Here is a 19,753-nt window from a genome sequence, read left to right as displayed (position 1 = left end):
TAATATAATGGGCCCCACATAGCTTTCCCTTTAATATAATGGGCCCCACATAGCTTTCCCTTTAATATAATGGGCCCCACATAGCTTTCTCTTTAATATAATGGGCCGCACATAGCTTTCTCTTTAATATAATGGGCCCCACATAGCTTTCTCTTTAATATAATGGGCCCCACATAGCTTTCTCTTTAACATAATGGGCCCCACATAGCTTTCCCTTTAATATAATGGGCCCCATATAGCTTTCTCTTTAATATAATGGGCCTCACATAGCTTTCTCTTTAATATAATGGGCCCCACATAGCTTTCTCTTTAATATAATGGGCCCCACATAGCTTTCCCTTTAATATAATGGGCCCCACATAGCTTTCTCTTTAATATAATGGGCCCCACATAGCTTTCTCTTTAATATAATGGGCCCCACATAGCTTTCCCTTTAATATAACGGGCCCCACATAGCTTTCCCCTTAATATAATTGGCCCCACATAGCTTTCCCTTTAATATAATTGGCCCCACATAGCTTTCCCTTTAATATAATGGGCACCACATAGATTTATTATAATATAATGGGCCCCACATAGATTTATTATAATATAATGGGCCGCACATAGATTTATTATAATATAATGGGCCCCACCTAACCCTCCAGTTTATACACTGCAGTCGCTCTCTTTCTTCTCTTCTTTACCTAGTCCAGTCTTTCGTGACGACTTCCCGCCATGATTCGTCTTTGCAGTTTGCTGTCCAGGTTTCGGCTGCTCCGCACTTTTCAGCAGATCACCGCACTCCTGAAAAACAAAAATGTTACAAATATAAGCGACTTAAATAAATAATGCTGCCCACTGTGCCACCAAATGCAAATATGTGCCACACTGTGCCCATGAGTATATCATTCACCGCAATGAAGTCTGCTCCACTGAGAATATAAATCAGTCACTAGCTTGTGCCCCCGTTATAAATAGTGTTGAGCGAGCACTAAAATGCTCGGGTGCTCGAAGCTCGGCCCGAGCTCGCCGTGATACTCGGGTGCTCGACCTGAGCAACGAGCCCATGTTAGTCTATGGGAGACCCGAGCATTTTTGCGGAGGCACCCCCGGCAGTCTGTAGAAAGCCTAAAAAGTGCCCAAAATGATAGTGACAGTGCTCAGATGACATGGGGACAGCATGGGGATCGCCCCAGGAAGCATTTCTGACCCCCAGGTCACTGTTGTCAACAACGTGGTCAGAGGTATTAAGCCACTTTTACAGGCTCATAAGAAAATGTTCAAAAACGAAAGTGAAACTTTTTTCCTGTGAAATATGTTAAGGAATTTCTTTTCCAGGGTAAAGACTTGTGTATAAGGTAAAATAAATAACCAAAAACAAAAATACTCCTCCACACCTTGGGCTATGTTCACAAGTAGCATTTTTTATGCGTTTTTGCACGTTTGTATTGCTTTCAACTGTGACAAATGCATTCACCGGGAAATGTCATTTTAACATTTTACAACCTTATCTGACCATGTGCTGTGTGACACATGCATACAGTGCTGAAAAGACATGGGAACAGCATGGGGAAGACCCCTGGAAGGATCTCTGACTCCCAGGTCACTGCCTAAAAGTGTGCCCATCAAAAGTGATCCTTGCCGCATCAGAAGATGCAGACTTGCAACTATCCCCGTGCAAGTCCTTGTCCCAGGGCAGTGTTCAATTGTACCTCCCCCATTCCTTGCAATGCAAGCGCAAATATGCAGCCAACCACCCACCCACCCCCAGGCTGCAATACCATACTGCTAGCTTGCACTTGAAATTGGGCCTTTTAGTTTTGAGGAGGCCGAAGCTGGCCACTACCTCATGGCTGCTTCGGCAGCGAGGTATCCATACTCAGTCCCCAGCCGCCCGGCGGCCGGGTGTCCACACCTGGTCCCCAGCCGCCTGGGGGCAGCGGGGTGTCCATAGACGGTCCCCAGCCACCCCGATTTCTCCGCGGAACATCCCCACACACTTTTCTTAGACTGGCCTGCTTTAGGGCAGCATTGGACGAGCCCACTAGAGAACCCGACTCCATCAGGGGAGGTGAGAATGCCAAGGTGAGGAGCATGATGATGATAGAAGTTAGCATCTGCTTTGTTTTGTTGGAATGCAAGCATAAGTGTGCAACCTGCCACCAACCCACCCCGAGGCTGCAATACCATACTGCTAGCATGCGTGCACTTGAAATTGGGCCTTTTAGGCATGTGGAGGCCAGAGCTGGCCACTACCTCATGGCTGCTTCGGCAGCGACGTATCGATACTCAGTCCCCAGCCGCCCGGCGGCCGGGTGTCCATGCTCGGTCCCCAGCCGCCAGGGGGCGGCCGGGTGTCCACACTCGGTCCCCAGCCGCCCCGCGGCCAGGTGTCCATAAACGGTTCCAAGCCGCCCCGATTTCTCCGCAGAACATCCCCACACACTTTTCTTAGACTGGCCTGCTTTAGGGCAGCATTGTACGAGCCCACCAAAGAACCCGACTTTTCCGGTGGGCCCTGGCTTCTCTATCAGGGGAGTTGAGAGTGCCAAGGTGAGGAGCATGATGAGGATGATAGAAGTTAGCATCTGCTTTGTTTTCAAGGAATGCAAGCGCATGTATGTAGTAGCCGCTAGGCCTGAGGTGGTCAGCGTTTTGGCGCATATCCTACCTCCTCCGAGGATTGCTGGATGTTTTCCTGCTACTATCCAAGTTCTATGACTCTCGTTAAAACAAAGCTTCAAGTGATAAATGATGGATGAGGTAGTGGCAAAGGAGAAAGAGCAGGAGGAACAGGGACCATTCACATCAATATCAGGCCAGTCAACCACATATGTCTTGTAGGATATGTTTCTGTAACAAAAGGAGCGGTTTGGCTACACAGTTATAGGGCATACAGTGAGTGCAATGCCTACCAAAACTTTTGAGGCACTCCAATGCCCCTTGGAAATGACATGGAGGTCAGAGGGCCTTAACTAAACCTTTTTTTCCATTTATGGCAACTGGGTCTCCTGTGCATTGTTGGCCTAAGCAGTGAATGGAAGGCTTTCCAAAAATTATAAGGAACTGCAATGCCCCTGGAAACAGACGTGGATTACAGCGTACTAAAAACCTTCTACCCATTATTGGGGAGTGTGTCTCCCTTAGTTTTCACCTTTGCATTGAAAAGCAAAAGCTGACTAAAATTAGGAGGAAATGCAATGCCCGTTGGAAGAGTCGTGGAGATTAGAGGTAAGGTAATTAAAAACAACATTTCAATGCCCCTTGGAAGAGCTGTGGAGTTCAGAGTGGCTTAAGAAGACGCTTTTAATGCCCCTTTGAAGAGACGTGGAGGTCACAGTAGCTTAACAAGACGGTTTTAATGCCCCTTACAAGAGCCATACAGTACAGCATCTTAAAAACATTATTCCCATTATTGGGGAGTGGGTCTCCCATAGTATTTGCTTATGCCTTCCAAGCAAAAGCTTCCAAAAATTATGAGGAAATGCAATGCCCGTTCGAAGAGTCGTGGAGATCCCAGTAGCTTAACAAGACGCTTTTAATGCCCCTCACAAGAGACGTGGAGGTCAGAGTGGCATAACAAGACAGTTTTAATGCCCCTTACAAGACACGTGGAGGTCAGAGTGGTATAACAAGACGCTTTTAATGCCCCTCAGAAGAGACGTGGAGGTCAGAGTGGTATAACAAGACGGTTTTAATGCCCCTTACAAGAGACGTGGAGGTCAGAGTGGTATAACAAGATGGTTTTAATGCCCCTCAGAAGAGACGTGGAGGTCAGAGTGGTATAACAAGACGGTTTTAATGCCCCTCTGAAGAGACGTGGAGGTCAGAGTGGTATAACAAGACGGTTTTAATGCCCTTTACAAGACACGTGGAGGTCAGAGTGGTATAACAAGACGCTTTTAATGCCCCTCAGAAGAGACGTGGAGGTCAGAGTGGTATAACAAGACGGTTTTAATGCCCCTTACAAGAGACGTGGAGGTCAGAGTGGTATAACAAGATGGTTTTAATGCCCCTCAGAAGAGACGTGGAGGTCAGAGTGGTATAACAAGACGGTTTTAATGCCCCTCTGAAGAGACGTGGAGGTCAGAGTGGTATAACAAGACGGTTTTAATGCCCTTTACAAGACACGTGGAGGTCAGAGTGGTATAACAAGACGGTTTTAATGCCCCTTACAAGACACGTGGAGGTCAGAGTGGTATAACAAGACTCTTTTAATGCCCCTTACAAGAGACGCTCATTATTCTGGCATTTGGCAAATATTAAAAATGATGGTAATCCTAATTGACCTAAAATGGGAAAGGTTTATTCTGATTTCATGTCAGATATTGAGAAAAACCTGCAGATGTGTCTATTTATACAGTGTATGGAAACTTCTGATTTCAACTGTGTATGTATATATATATATATATATATGTGTATAATATATACACGGCGAAGCTCACACACCACAACACCCACAGCAGAGGAACTGGCTGCACACACACCTGCTCCTGTCAGTGCTGTGAGCGCCCCTCATGTCGCTGCTGGCTCCGCCCCTCATATCGCTGCTGGCTCTGCCCCTCACATCGCTGCTGGCTCCGCCCATCAGCCGCTCACAGTCCTCAGCAATATGGAGACATCCGCACTGATCAGAATCCTCGGGGGCGTGGCCTGTCACTGTAGTCACACAAGGGTTGTCATGGAGATCTCAAGGGAAGGCAGGTGGGCGGGGCTTAGAGCAGGAAGTAGAAGCCGTGCAGTGTGATTGGCTCCTTACCTTCTGCCAGTAATGGAGCAGATATATGGCTCCTATATAATGGAGGGGGCTCAGGAGGGGTTCCCCACCGTAAAGGTCAGGGGATAAATAATACTGGACATGAACGAGGGCAGGAGGACATTATTCTATATTGTAAGAAATCTGATTTCTTCTTTCCTCACAGTTTTTCCTGTGCAAGGCCACATGTATTGTGCGATAATCTGTGAATATGGGGGGATCTGCTCCTCACATCCACATCAATCCCCCCACGTCTGAGCTCTCCCTTACAGGGGTCTTCTGCTCTGCACATTGATGCCGTATCCATGGAGATGACATCATGGCCGGTACATGCGGATCTCCCCGATGGGACCCTCATGTATCTGGAGGACGAGGCACTGCTGCTCCTCGGGGAGAGGGGGCACAATTCCTGTACACATGATACAGGGGCTTCTGCCATCTCTGGGCTGAGAATAATGCTGGCAGCGCGCAGTCTACATGATGTGAGGATTACAAGTCTGCAGTCACAGAGAGTCACACAGATGACTGCAGCCTTCAGCTTCACACCGGACAATCCCTTTAAATACATGTATATTGGTCTAAAAAGACTTTTTACTATTTTGCTTCTTGTAACATTTGCTCTGTTCGGCCTTTACCAGCTTATTGTTTCCCAGCAGCACATTGACGGCTTCAGAATGAGTTAACTTGAGATTCAGTCAGTGAGCTCCTTATGATGTGGAGTTTCCAGCGCTTTTATTTCTGCGATGATTTATGACTGCATCAGAGATCAGCCCAACTTTCATGCTGGTCTGTGAACATAATCAGCACAGAGAAGGTCAGAATGAGCTCACTGATAAATTCTCAGTGAGCTCATTCTGCAACTAGCAATGCAAAGGAAATAAAAAAGCCAAATTGTTTATGAAACGTTATTGAAAAAATATTTGTATGTATATATTTAGCCCAAAATGTCTGAGTGTCCATATCCTTAGTACCAGCACAGCTGAGGATTTAGTATAATCAGGGGTGTACATAGGACGAAGAAGTTCTAATTGGGCCCCCCCCCAGCAACAAAAATGTAAATAATTGTCGGGGTCGCAGAAGATCAGATCTCACAACCTTCCAGCCTTTACATAGTAATTTTCCTCCTGCTGAAGTCCTAGATCCCTTTTTCATTGCCCATAAAGTGTGGTGCCAACAAAAGTGCCCCCCAAACACGGTATGATACCCCCATGGTGAATTCCTCCATATGCGCAGTATAATGACCCTACTGTACCCGACCTCAACTCCCAGGATAAAGTATGATCCCCCAACTGCCCCACACCTCTCCACACTCCATAGAGTATAATGCACTCAGTATAAGACTCTCGCCATGGTTCTCCACACAGTATAAGGCACTCGCCATGGTCCTCCACGCAGTATAATGCACTCCCTCGTGGTCCTCCACGCAGTATAATGCACTCCCACGTGGTCCGCCACGCAGTATAATGCACTCCCTCGTGGTCCTCCACACAGTACAATGCACTCCCCGTGGTCCTCCACACAGTATAATGCACTCCCCCATGGTCCTCCACACAGTACCATGCACTCCCCCATGGTCCTCCACACAGTACAATGCACTCCCCCATGGTCCTCCACACTGTACAATGTACTCCCCCATGGTCCTCCACACAGTATAAAGCCCCCGTCTCACATAGCGATATCGCTAGCGAGATCGCTGCTGTGTCACGGTTTTGGTGACTCACCAGCGACCTCACCAGCGATGTCGCTATGTGTGACACTTTGCAACGATCAGGCCCCTGCTGTGAGGTCGCTGGTCGCTGCAAAGTGTCCTGGACCATTTTTTGGTCGTTGGCCTCCCGCTGGCCAGCACACATCGCTGTGTGTGACCAGCGGGACCAACGATCTGGCTGGTAACCATGGTAAACATCGGGTTACTAGGGGCACGCGCGTACTTAGTAACCCGCTGTTTACCATGGATACCACTCTGCTACGGTGCGCGGAGGCTACCGTTCACCTTAGCAGAGTGGTATCCATGATAAACAGCGGGTTACTAGGGGCACACGCGCACTTAGTAACCCGATGTTTACCATAGTTACCAGCCTGCTCCTGCTTAAGCAGCAGGCTGGTAACAGGAGCAGGACATCGTGGAACGATTCTTTCCACGATATCGCTGCTCCCCTGATCGCTGGTGAGCCTGCCTGTTTGACAGCTCACCAGCGATGTATTAGCGATGCAGCAACGATCCCTGACAGGTCGTATCGTTGTCGGGATCGCTGCTGCATCGCTTAGTGTGACGGGGCCTTAAGACACTCGCCATGGTTCTCCACTCAGTATAATGCATTCCCCCATGGTCCTGTACGCAGTATAATGCAGCCCCCCATAGGGTAAAATGCAGCCCCCCCCACCCGTAGGGTAAAATGCAGCCCCAGTCCTCCAGTATTATCAGTACACACCGATTTATAAATAAATACATACTTACCGCTCCTCGTTCCCCGCTGCTTCAGTCTCTGCAGCTGATCACCTCAGCAGCTGCCAGCTCCACTGTCTGACACAGCGTGGCGCGTCATCATGCTGCTGCGTCAGACGCAGAGGAGGAATGATGGGAGAGGGAGTGTCACATGATGCTCCCTCCTCCAGGTTTTCGTGGGCCCCGGGCGAAAGAGTCTCAGTGGCCCCTTTAACACATCCAACCATTCATGATGCACAGATACAGCAGAGAAATTATAGATATATAGTACAATGTCAAAAATGTCACTGACTTCTTACATTTCATGAGTGATATCTTTTGTAAATTCTACAATAGCTCAGAAACCGGTGAATCCTCACAGTGCACAGTGCAGACCGGACAGTATAGTCCTCCATACAGTGTTATGGCACCACATAGTCCTCCATACAGTATTATGAGCCCTATATAATGCTCCATACAAAATACTGGATCCCATATAATTCACCATAGAGAATACTGCCTGGTCCCCATGTAATGCCATATGCAGGCTGGACCTCATACAGAGGCCCCATAAGCCCGCTGCATCCTCCCCGGGGCCCCCACAAGCCGGCTGCATCCCCCCAGGGCCCCCCTCAAGCCTGCATCACCCCCCCCAGAGCCCCCACATGCCTGCAGCATCCCCCCCATAGACCCCACAAGCCTGCAGCATCCCCCCCAGAGCACCCACAAGCCCACAGCATCCCCTCCAGGGCCCCACAAGCCCGCAGAATCCCCCCCCAGGGCCCCACAAGCCCGCAGCATCCCCTTAGGGCCCCCACAAGCCCGCAGCATCCCCCCGGGGCCCCCACAAGCCCTGGACCGTACCTGCATCACCACCAGTAAAGGTATTGAAGTTTACCCTTGTGTGTGTGCCTGTACTTCCTCTGGAATCGTCCTGCCATCTCTCTCCTGCTTCCACCATCTTTCTACACCTCCACACTGCCCTGAGGCCTGCTCTACCTGTGGGGAGCCGTCCCATCATAGCTGCCCCTAACATCAGCCTCAGTGGACTGTCGCAGCGCTGGTAACCTCTTACCAGAATCCACAGGTGGCGTCACGACAATTTCCCCTATAAGCATCCCCCCCCCCTTTGAGTGACCGCCCTGGGCCACGGACTGGGCCAGCCACCGTGATATCCCCCGGCAACCAGAGGCCCGGCTTCCGAGTGCCCCACGGCCCTGGGGGCGAGTCACTATGCACAGTGGTTCATGAATTAATATTCACAGTGACCCTCCATCCTGTGATTAAAAGGGTCCGTACATTTGACACCTCCGTCTGACTCCCACAGTCTCCTCCGCACAGATCGATATTAAGATGGCCACCGCAATGGCATGGGGAGTGCAGCGGTGAGTCCAGAGCGCAGCTCCTCGCTCTAAAATGCCCATCAGAAAGAAGAGGTCAGACATTTATTTTCTATGAGCGCTCTATTATCCTATTTATCAAACATCAGCACTACAAGAATCCGTCCTGAGCCGTGCTGGGATCTTTGAACGTGGGCCCCCGGGAGGATCGGGCCCCTCATGGTGGAGCAGATCACACTCATTATAATCCATCACTGATAGAAGATACATAAACAACAACACAGGATGATTGTAAAACAGTGAGGTAATATTTTATTGAGCCACCAAACACACAATAAACATATCGAACAGTCCCAGCAAATACCTAATATGGTGCAAATTACAGAGTCTCACCCTTCCGCTGACTCGCTGGGATTAAAGCAGCTGCCAATCCGAGGGGCTTCTGGGGCTGACTACCCCCACCAATGGCACCCCCACCAAAGAGCACCCACAAAGAGGAGGTAACAACAAGCTTAGAAAGCTGACAGTCCATTGAGGTACGTGGCCAGGAGACCAGAAAGTTCCAACCTGGCTTCTCCGAACATATCCATGGAACTAGGTGACCGGAAGGTCCCGACTTGGCTTTTTCCGAGCATATTCACGAGTTCCAGGTGGCCGGAGTGTCCCAACCTGGCTACTCCAAACATCTCCATGGGACCAGGTGACTGGTGGGTCCCAACCTGGTTTTCCCAGATGTATCCATGGGTTCTATAGTAGTCAATGGAGCAGATCTGTATTCCTCCAGCCAGGGCTGTGGTCCCTTAAGCTGGCATCCTGTAGAAACCAAATCTATGTCCCTCTTAATGGATTCATGGTGTTCTGTAGAGCTGTCCCATAGAGTGTTCCTGGCAGTGGTTTTGTAAAAAGACTCCTTTATGTAGTTCACAACTGTCCTTCTTCATGACTTCATTCACAGGTCAAGAGAAAGGGGTGGTGTTACTAATTCTCATTACTGGAGCATCCACAGTTCATCCCCCAAATGTTGACTTGCAAACATTGAAGGATAAACTATAAATTCCGAAACAATGCAAGTCAACAAATTGCATGGACTTCTAAAATGGTAATCAACATATTTAGCAAACATCCATTGTTCAAAGAGCCTGCGTCCCTGTATTGCAAAGATAACAGTACAATAAACCAGAAGAGTTGATATAAGAGGTAAATAACCATTTATCAATTAACAAATATCACCTCAACCTACAAGATGAGTCAACATTCAGACTCATGACAAAAGATCATGTGCGTTGACCAACCGAAGAAAGAAACACATAAATTCAATAGTTAATAATTCAGGCAATAGTCTATCATTCTGGGCCTATGGAATTTACATCTGGATAATTACGATTAAATGCTGTGTCGTCACAGGCCCCTTTAGTTTTAGGGACTGGCAGGGGTCCTTTACAGTTGCTCTCCCACTAGTTCATCCTTCTTTCCTTTACTCCGTTTCAATAAAATATTTGGAAATATACAAAGTAAAAACTCAAATATAATTTTTTTTCTTACATTAAAACTAGATTTTATTAAAATAAACCCCCAAAAAACAAGAACAAAAAAACTAAACCTGATTAACATCGCAGAGAACAACAACCCAAACTGTACAAAGATCACATGATTTATCCGGCACGAAAAACAGCATCAAGAATAAAATAGTAAGAATTAATGGCAAAATTGTAGCTTTTGTTCATTTTGTCTCTATACTGCACGATAAACGCTGGAAAGAAAAAATATAAGAACCATGCCTGGGGTTTTGCCATTGAATGCTGGAAAAAATAAAAAAACATCAGCAGAATTGTTTTTTATTAATCTCACGCAAAAGAAAAATGGAATAAAAATTATAAAAACGTTGTCTGTTCCCCAAAATGTTACCAGTGAATCCTATAGCAGCTCCGCATGGACCCAAACTGGTAAACTAAAAACTCCTGCATGCCCCGTGTGTGTGTGTGTATGTGTGTGTATCTATATATATATATACATACACATATATATATACTCCTCTGTACTATATACACGACAGAGCTCACACACCACAACACGCTCCGCTGCGGCTCCACAAAAAGAGCGGACCTGGCTGCACACACACCTGCTCCTGTCACCTGTATACACAGTTGAAACCAGAAATTTACATACACTATATAAATGTTAGAACCCTCCTGTTTGTTTTTTCCATCTTGTGTTTTGCGGTCACAAGACCATCTGCCTTTATATTCCAGCTCCGCCCTTTTGGCTGTGTTGGACTTCAGTGTTGTTTGACTGCTTTTCTAGCCAGGTGCTTCTGTGCCTTTCTCTGTCAGTTCGCTTGGTCCTTCTGGGACCTCTAGTACCTTTTTGTCAGTTTATCTTTTTGTGTTCTGTAGCAACTTCTCTGTTTAGGAGATGTCCCATTTTTGTTCCAGTCCTTAGTTCTTTTAGGGACCCCTCTCCTTTATGCTATAGGTCTTCGTTCAGACTAGCCGAGGACTAAGGCGGGTCTGTTCGCTAGGAACAGGCAGCCGCTACATCGTAGGGATTCAGCTTAGTCTTACTGTAGGGATAGCTTTCTCCTTTCTTTCCTTAGTACTTGTTGCAGATCATAACAATAAAAAGACACATCTGCAGGTTTTTCTCAATATCTGACATGAAATCAGAATAAACCTTCCCGTTTTAGGTCAATTAGGATTACCATCATTTTTAAGATTTGCCAAATGCCAGAATAATAAGAGAGAGAGAGAATGTTTTAAAGCATTTTTATTACTTACTGCAAAGTCATAAGTTTACATACACTAATATTGCTATACCTTTAAACAATTCTGGACTGCCCATATGATGATGTCATGTGTTTGGAAACTTCTGATAGTTTTTTTGGCAACATCTCAGTTAATTAGAGACACACCTGTGGATGTATTTTAATGCAAACCTGAAACACACTGCTTCTTTGTGTAGCATCATGGGAAAGTCTAAAGAAATCAACCAAGATATCAGGAAGAGAATTGTGGACTTGCACAAGTCTGGCTCATCCTTGGGTACAATTTCAAGATACCTGAAGGTGTCTCGTTAATCTGTACAAACAATTATATGCAAGTCCAAACAAGATGGGAATGTCCAGCCATCATACCGCTCAGGAAGGAGACGGGTTCTGTGTCCCAGAGATGAACGTGCTTTGGTCCGATATGTGCATATCAAGGACAAAAGCAAAAGATCTTGTGAAGATGATAGGGAAAGCTGATAAGATTGTGTCAATATCCCCAGTGAAATGAGCACTGTATCAATATAGGCTGAAAGGCCACTGTGCCAGGAAGAAGCCATTACTCCAAAAGAAAGATAAAAAAGCCAGATTAATGTTTGCAAATGCACACAGGAACAAAGACCTTAATTTTTGGAGACATGTCCCGTGGTCTGATGAAACTAAAACTGAACTTTTTGGGCATAGTGACCATCGTTACTTTTGGAAGAAAAAAGGAGAAGCTTGGAAGCCTAAGAACACCATCCCAACTGTGAAACACGGGGGAGGCAGCATCATGTGGGGTTGATTTCCTGTAGAAGGGACTGGCGATAGCGCCACTCACAGGCATCACGTGACCCCCCGGCTGCAGCCGGCTCTTTCTTCCGCTGATGTCACGTCAAATGAGGGGTGACATTAGTGTCGCGGACCCCGCGGTGGATGCTGGGCTGTGGGCGGGGGTTACCCCGCGCGTCCCACCCAGCATCCTCCGCGCCCCACTCCCAATGAATGAGGAGAGGGAAAGAGGGAAACTATTGACTTAGCAGTAAGTAATAAAAATGTCCTAAAACATTCTCTCTCTCTCATTATTCTGGCATTTGGCAAATATTAAAAATGATGGTAATCCTAATTGACCTAAAAAGGGAAAGGTTTATTCTGATTTCATGTCAGATATTGAGAAAAACCTGCAGATGTGTCTATTTATACAGTGTATGGAAACTTCTGATTTCAACTGTGTATATATATATATATATATGTGTGTATATTATATACACGGCGAAGCTCACACACCACAACACCCACAGCAGAGGAACTGGCTGCACACACACCTGCTCCTGTCAGTGCTGTGAGCGCCCCTCATATCGCTGCTGGCTCCGCCCCTCATATCGCTGCTGGCTCCGCCCCTCATATCGCTGCTGGCTCCGCCCCTCATATCGCTGCTGGCTCCGCCCCTCATATCGCTGCTGGCTCCGCCCCTCATGTCGCTGTTGGCTCCGCCCCTCATATCGCTGCTGGCTCCGCCCCTCATATCGCTGCTGGCTCCGCCCATCAGCCGCTCACAGTCCTCAGCAATATGGAGACATCCGCACTGATCAGAATCCTCGGGGGCGTGGCCTGTCACTGTAGTCACACAAGGGTTGTCATGGAGATCTCAAGGGAAGGCAGGTGGGCGGGGCTTAGAGCAGGAAGTAGAAGCCGTGCAGTGTGATTGGCTCCTTACCTTCTGCCTGTAATGGAGCAGATATATGGCTCCTATATAATGGAGGGGGTTCAGGAGGGGTTCCCCACCCTAAAGGTCAGGGGATAAATAATACTGGACATGAACGAGGGCAGGAGGACATTATTCTATATTGTAAGAAATCTGATTTCTTCTTTCCTCACAGTTTTTCCTGTGCAAGGCCACATGTATTGTGCGATAATCTGTGAATATGGGGGGATCTGCTCCTCACATCCACATCAATCCCCCCACGTCTGAGCTCTCCCTTACAGGGGTCTTCTGCCCTGCACATTGATGCCGTATCCATGGAGATGACATCATGGCCGGTACATGCGGATCTCCCCGATGGGACCCTCATGTATCTGGAGGACGAGGCACTGCTGCTCCTCGGGGAGAGGGGGCACAATTCCTGTACACATGATACAGGGGCTTCTGCCATCTCTGGGCTGAGAATAATGCTGGCAGCGCGCAGTCTACATGATGTGAGGATTACAAGTCTGCAGTCACAGAGAGTCACACAGATGACTGCAGCCTTCAGCTTCACACCGGACAATCCCTTTAAATACATGTATATTGGTCTAAAAATACTTTTTACTATTTCTCTTCATGTAATATTTGCTCTGTTCGGTCTTTACCAGCTTTTTGTTTCCCAGCAGCACATTGATGGCTGCAGAATGAGTTAACTTGAGATTCAGTCAGTGAGCTCCTTATGATGTGGAGTTTCCAGCGCTTTTATTTCTGCGATGATTTATGACTGCATCAGAGATCAGCCCAACTTTCATGCTGGTCTGTGAACATAATCAGCACAGAGAAGGTCAGAATGAGCTCACTGATAAATTCTCAGTGAGCTCATTCTGCAACTAGCAATGCAAAGGAAATAAAAAAGCCAAATTGTTTATGAAACGTTATTGAAAAAATATTTGTATGTATATATTTAGCCCAAAATGTCTGAGTGTCCATATCCTTAGTACCAGCACAGCTGAGGATTTGGTATAATTAGGGGCGTACATAGGAATCATGGGGCCCCATAGCAGAAGTTCTAATTGGGCCCCCCCCCCAAAAAAAAATTTAAAAATGTAAATAATTGTCGGAGTCACAGAAGAGCAGATCTCACAACCTTCCAGCCTTTACATAGTAATTTTCCTCCTGCTGAAGTCCTAGATCCCTTTTTCATTGCCCATAAAGTGTGGTGCCAACAAAAGTGCCCCCCAAACACGGTATGATACCCCCATGGTGAATTCCTCCATATGCACAGTATAATGACCCTACTGTACCCCACCTCAACTCCCAGGGTAAAGTATGATGACACCAACACAGTATGATCCCCCAACCGCCCCACACCTCTACATACTCCATAGAGTACAATGCACTCGCCATGGTCCTCCACACAGTATAAGGCACTCGCCATGGTCCTCCACACAGTATAAGGCACTCGCCATGGTCCTCCACGCAGTATAATACAGTCCCCATGGTCCTCCACGCAGTATAATGCACTCCCTCGTGGTCCTCCACACAGTATAATGCATTCCCTCGTGGTCCTCCACGCAGTATAATGCACTCCCACGTGGTCCTCCACACAGTACAATGCACTCCCCCATGGTCCTCCACACAGTACAATGCACTCCCCCATGGTCCTCCACACAGTACAATGCACTCCCCCATGGCCCTCCACACAGTACAATGCACTCCCCCATGGTCCTCCACACAGTACAATGCACTCCCCCATGGTCCTCCACACAGTACAATGCATTCCCCCATGGTCCTCCACACAGTATAAGACTCTTGCCATGGTCCTCCACACAGTATAAGGCACTCGCCATGGTCCTCCACGCAGTATAATACAGTCCCCATGGTCCTCCACGCAGTATAATGCACTCTCTCGTGGTCCTCCACGCTGTATAATGCACTCCCTCGTGGTCCTCCACGCAGTATAATGCACTCCCACGTGGTCCTCCACACAGTACAATGCACTCCCCGTGGTCCTCCACACAGTATAATGCACTCCCCCATGGTCCTCCACACAGTACAATGCACTCCCCCATGGTCCTCCACACAGTACAATGCACTCCCCCATGGTCCTCCACACAGTATAATGCACTCCCCCATGGTCCTCCACACAGTATAAGACACTCGCCATGGTTCTCCACACAGTATAATGCATTCCCCTATGGTCCTGTACGCAGTATAATGCAGCCCCCCATAGGGTAAAATGCAGCCCCCCCCACCCGTAGGGTAAAATGCAGCCCCAGTCCTCCAGTATTATCAGTACACAATGATTTAAAAAATAAATACATACTTACCGCTCCTCGTTCCCCGCTGCTTCAGTCTCTGCAGCTGATCACCTCAGCAGCTGCCAGCTCCACTGTCTGACACAGCGTGGCGCGTCATCATGCTGCTGCGTCAGACGCAGAGGAGGAATGATGGGAGAGGGAGTGTCACATGATGCTTCCTCCTCCAGGTTTTCGTGGGCCCCGGGCGAAAGAGTCTCAGTGGCCCCTTTAACACATCCAACCATTCATGATGCACAGATACAGCAGAGAAATTATAGATATAGATATAGTACAATGCCAAACATTTCACTGACTTCTTACATTTCATGAGTGATATCTATTGTAAATTCTACAATAGCTCAGAAACCGGTGAATCCTCACAGCGCACAGTGCAGTCCGGACAGTATAGTCCTCCATACAGTGTAATTGCACCACATAGTCCTCCATACAATATTATGGGTACCACATAGTCCTCCATACAGTATTATGAGCCCCATATAATGCTCCATACAAAATACTGGATCCCATATAATTCACCATAGAGAATACTGCCTGGTCCCCATGTAATGCCATATGCAGACTGGACCCCATACAGAGGCCCCACAAGCCCGCTGCATCCTCCCCGGGGCGCCCACAAGCCGGCTGCATCCCCCAGGGGCCCCCACAAGCCTGCAGCACCCCCCCCCCCAGAGGACCCAGAAGCCTGCAGCATCCCCCCCAGAGCCCCCACAAGCCCGCAGCATCCCCCCGGAGCACCCACAAGCCCGCAGGATCCCCCCCCAGAGCACCCACAAGCCCACAGCATCCCCCCCAGAGCACCCACAAGCCTGCAGCACCCCCCCCCAGAGCACCCACAAGCCCACAGCATCCCTCCCAGGGCCCCACAAGCCCGCAGCATCCCACCCAGGGCACCCACAAGCCCACAGTATCCCCCCAAGGGCCCCCACAAACCCACAGCATCCCCCCCAGGGCCCCAGAAGCCCACAGCATCCCCCCCAGGGCCCCCACAAGCCCACAGCATCCCCCCCAGGGCCCCACAAGCCCGCAGAATCCCCCCCAGAGCACCCACAAGCCCACAGCATCCCCTCCAGGGCCCCACAAGCCCGCAGCATCTCCCCCAGGGCCACACAAGCTCGCAGCATCCCCCCCAGAGCCCCCGCAAGACCGCAAAATCCCCCTTAGGGCCCCCACAAGCCCGCAGCATCCCCCCCAGATCCCTCACAAGCCCACAGCATCCCCTTAGGGCCCCCACAAGCACACATTATCCCTGCATTATTCCCCAGAGCCCCTAAGATCTCCACAAGCATTAATTAACCCCACCAGACTGCCCTCCAGCATTAACCCCCCCAAATCCCTCACTCGCAAGTATCAAGCCCCCTCACCCCAAAAACAACAAGAAGAAAAGACATCAGACCTGCAATTAATAGAACAATCTCCTGTTTCTCAGCTTAGGATACTGACCTCCTCCTGCAGCTTCACCGGCAGCTCTGTCTCTGCATGAGACTCTGGCGTCTGGTGCTGAACTAGAACACGCCCCCGGAAATGACATCATACCTGGAAGGATCCCATACATTCTAGCGTCTAGGGCACGGGAAGAGGTAAGTATTGTGCCGGCCGGGGCCCTGAGCAGGAGGGGGGGCCCATGGCGCGCCGGGATGCCCGACGGCGAGTAAGCCCCCCGCCTGCTCAGGGCCCCGCCTCTTGCCTGGGTGCAGGAGGGGGACCCGATGCGGGGGTACACAGTGCAGGCGACTGCTATGGGGCCCCCCCAGCTCACGGGCCCCATAGCAGTCGCGTGGCCTGCCGCCATTGGCGGGACGCCACTGGGTACAATGGTGTCTGGCCTGGACAATCCTCTGTAAGGGAAACCAAGTCCGAACTGATAGATTTTCCCTGCACTGATACATTGTAGCAAACGGTCAGGACAGGAGGGGGATTGTCTACACTGAATACCATTGTAATAAATGCTCCGCTGCTGTCAGGATTAGATTTTTTTCAGGTTCTGGATATTAACAAGAATGATTTTATTCTCAGACAACAAGCAGAGATCTTACAAATGGCAGAAAAGTTGAATAATCCTTCATTGCAGAGAGGAGAACTTTCCTCCTGTATCCGGCGGATCGTCCTGTGGCTGAGAACGGTCTTTGCAGAGCGATTCCTCCCTATGAGGGGAATGTCGGCGCGGTGGAGCTGCTGTATCAGCCACGGAGGGGAATGAAGAGCAAGAAAGATTTATCCCTCATCCTGGAGGATCCGGAACTGAAGACTGCGGAGATCAAAGCTGAAGGTGAAGCCACATGTGATCTGTATACATCGGCAGAGGGGTCGTCACATGAGGAAATCCCCCCATATATATATGGAGATGGCGATCTGTGGGGGCCGGACACAGGATCGGTGTGTGGTGTAACCAAAGAGAACACTAAGTCAGCACAGGAGCTGTGTACACAAAACGGAAGCATTCTGCAAAGTTACTTTATTCTCTTTATCCCCTTCCCGACATCCACAGAATTTAAGTGTCGCAATTCCAATGAGTTGTGGATTTTTGGTTCAAGTTGCCCAACGGGAGCAAAAAATAATGTGATAGAAAAGGATTAAAATTGAAATTTAAATATATATAAAAAAAATCCTTTGAAATTTCCTACCTCCATTTGTCAATACAAAGCAAGACTAAAAGATTATATATATATATTTATTTATTTAGTATTGACACACTGACAAAAAGTCCGATCTATCAAATCATAAATATATTAACCCCTACAGCAAATGCCCAACAGCAAAGATAATCTAAACACCCAATTTTTTTTTCTTTTTGGGTAATTTTACCTCCCAAAAAATGCATCAAAAAGAGATGAAAAGTTTGTAGACAGCAGAGAATGGCATCAATAACCCTCGCAGGTCGGCGAGCAGAAAGCGAACCTCGCCCAGATTCATCAGCAGAAACATGGAACAAATGCAGGGTCTCACAAAATGGTGACACAATACCGGGTCATTTATTACTGTTTGGTGACACCATAATACGGCAATTCTGGCTTCTTCATTTATTTTTCCGCTATTTAACGTGCGGTTTAAATAATTTGGGCTTTGATAGGTCGGACTTTTACAGACACGACAATATAAAATGTTTCTTTTTTAATTTCTTTTTTTTTACCTCGGAAAATAGGGGTGATTTAACATTTTTGTTTATTTTTTTTCTTTTATAAAACTTTTTTCTTTTTTTTCCATTTTTACTTTATTTTTTTATGTCCCCTTAGGGCACTTGAACCTGCCATCTCTTGACTGCTTATTCTATATACAGTAATCCTCTAGTAATGCAGTATACAGTTTATATGATTAAGTCCAGACTGTGGATGAACTTCACAGGAGTACCAAGATGGCAGCCATGCAGGCCTTCACCATTCCCCTGACTGCCATTGTCATCCATTTCCTGGCGATAGCTCAATATAAATGCCGCTGTTGGCTCAGGTGGCCACAGTCTACTCAAGTCGCTGCTGTCGGCTCAGGTCACCGCTGTTCTGGGCTGGCTGGCAAATTGCACACAGTAGCAACCCATCCTTACTGAGTTTTATCTATGGCTGATTCATAAAGTGAGTAAAGGTTACAAAGCTTTAAAAAGATAAAGCCGGTGTTATGATGTAATAGTTGAGGTCAAATGCCGACTAGATTCTCATCCACTTCTATCAGTGGGCTACTCAGAGAGGTGTCTGAGACTCTAGTCAGCATGTGACCAGGCTCGGACTGGCCTGCTGGGGAATTCCCCGTTGGGCTCCACTGCAGGGCCAGCACTGACAAGAGAAGGAAGGCTCCTCCCACTCCTACCCTAGCACAGCTATGCACTTGTCTATACATCGTATGCTGTGTGTGTGGGGGTGTGTGGTTTGACTTGTCTATATACCGTATGCTGTGTGTGGGGGGGACTTGTCTATATACTGTATGCTGTGTGTGTGGGGGGGGACTTGTCTATATACCGTATGCTGTGTGTGTGGGGGGGGGCTTGTCTATATACCGTATGCTGTGTGTGGGGGACTTGTCTATATACTGTATGCTGTGTGTGGGGGATTTGTCTATGTACCGTATGCTGTGTGGGGGGGACTTGTCTATATACTGTATGCTGTGTATGGGGGACTTGTCTATATACAGTATGCTGTGTGTGGGGGACTTGTCTATATACTGTATGCTGTGTACGGGGGACTTGTCTATATACCGTATGCTGTGTGTGGGGGACTTGTCTATATACTGTATGCTGTGTAGGGGGGACTTGTCTATATACCGTATGCTGTGTGGGGGACTTGTCTATATACTGTATGCTGTGTATGGGGGACTTGTCTATATACCGTATGCTGTGTGTGGGGGACTTGTCTATATACAGTATGCTGTGTGTGGGGGACTTGTCTATATACTGTATGCTGTGTACGGGGGACTTGTCTATATACCGTATGCTGTGTGTGGGGGACTTGTCTATATACCGTATGCTGTGTGTGGGGGACTTGTCTATATACTGTATGCTGTGTAGGGGGGACTTGTCTATA

The 19,753-nt window shown here is 48.1% G+C and overlaps 1 long non-coding RNA gene across 1 annotated transcript in view; it reads right to left on the bottom strand.

The window, feature by feature from the left end:
• Positions 1–672: 672 nt before the first annotated feature.
• The window catches only part of LOC141197004 (uncharacterized), a 45,922-nt gene continuing 26,841 nt past the window's right edge, over positions 673–19,753 (bottom strand). Inside the window, exon 3 of the long non-coding RNA XR_012269351.1 lies at positions 673–786. This is a non-coding gene — a long non-coding RNA (uncharacterized lncRNA). The remainder of the gene's footprint in view (positions 787–19,753) is intronic.

The sequence above is a fragment of the Phyllobates terribilis genome, unplaced genomic scaffold, assembly GCF_046119375.1.
Source record: "Phyllobates terribilis strain yellow unplaced genomic scaffold, ASM4611937v1 Scaffold_79__1_contigs__length_6888602, whole genome shotgun sequence".
Taxonomy (NCBI): Eukaryota; Metazoa; Chordata; class Amphibia; order Anura; family Dendrobatidae; genus Phyllobates; species Phyllobates terribilis.
Note: the sequence above shows the minus strand (reverse complement) of the source record. Positions and strands in the feature narration are given on the sequence as shown.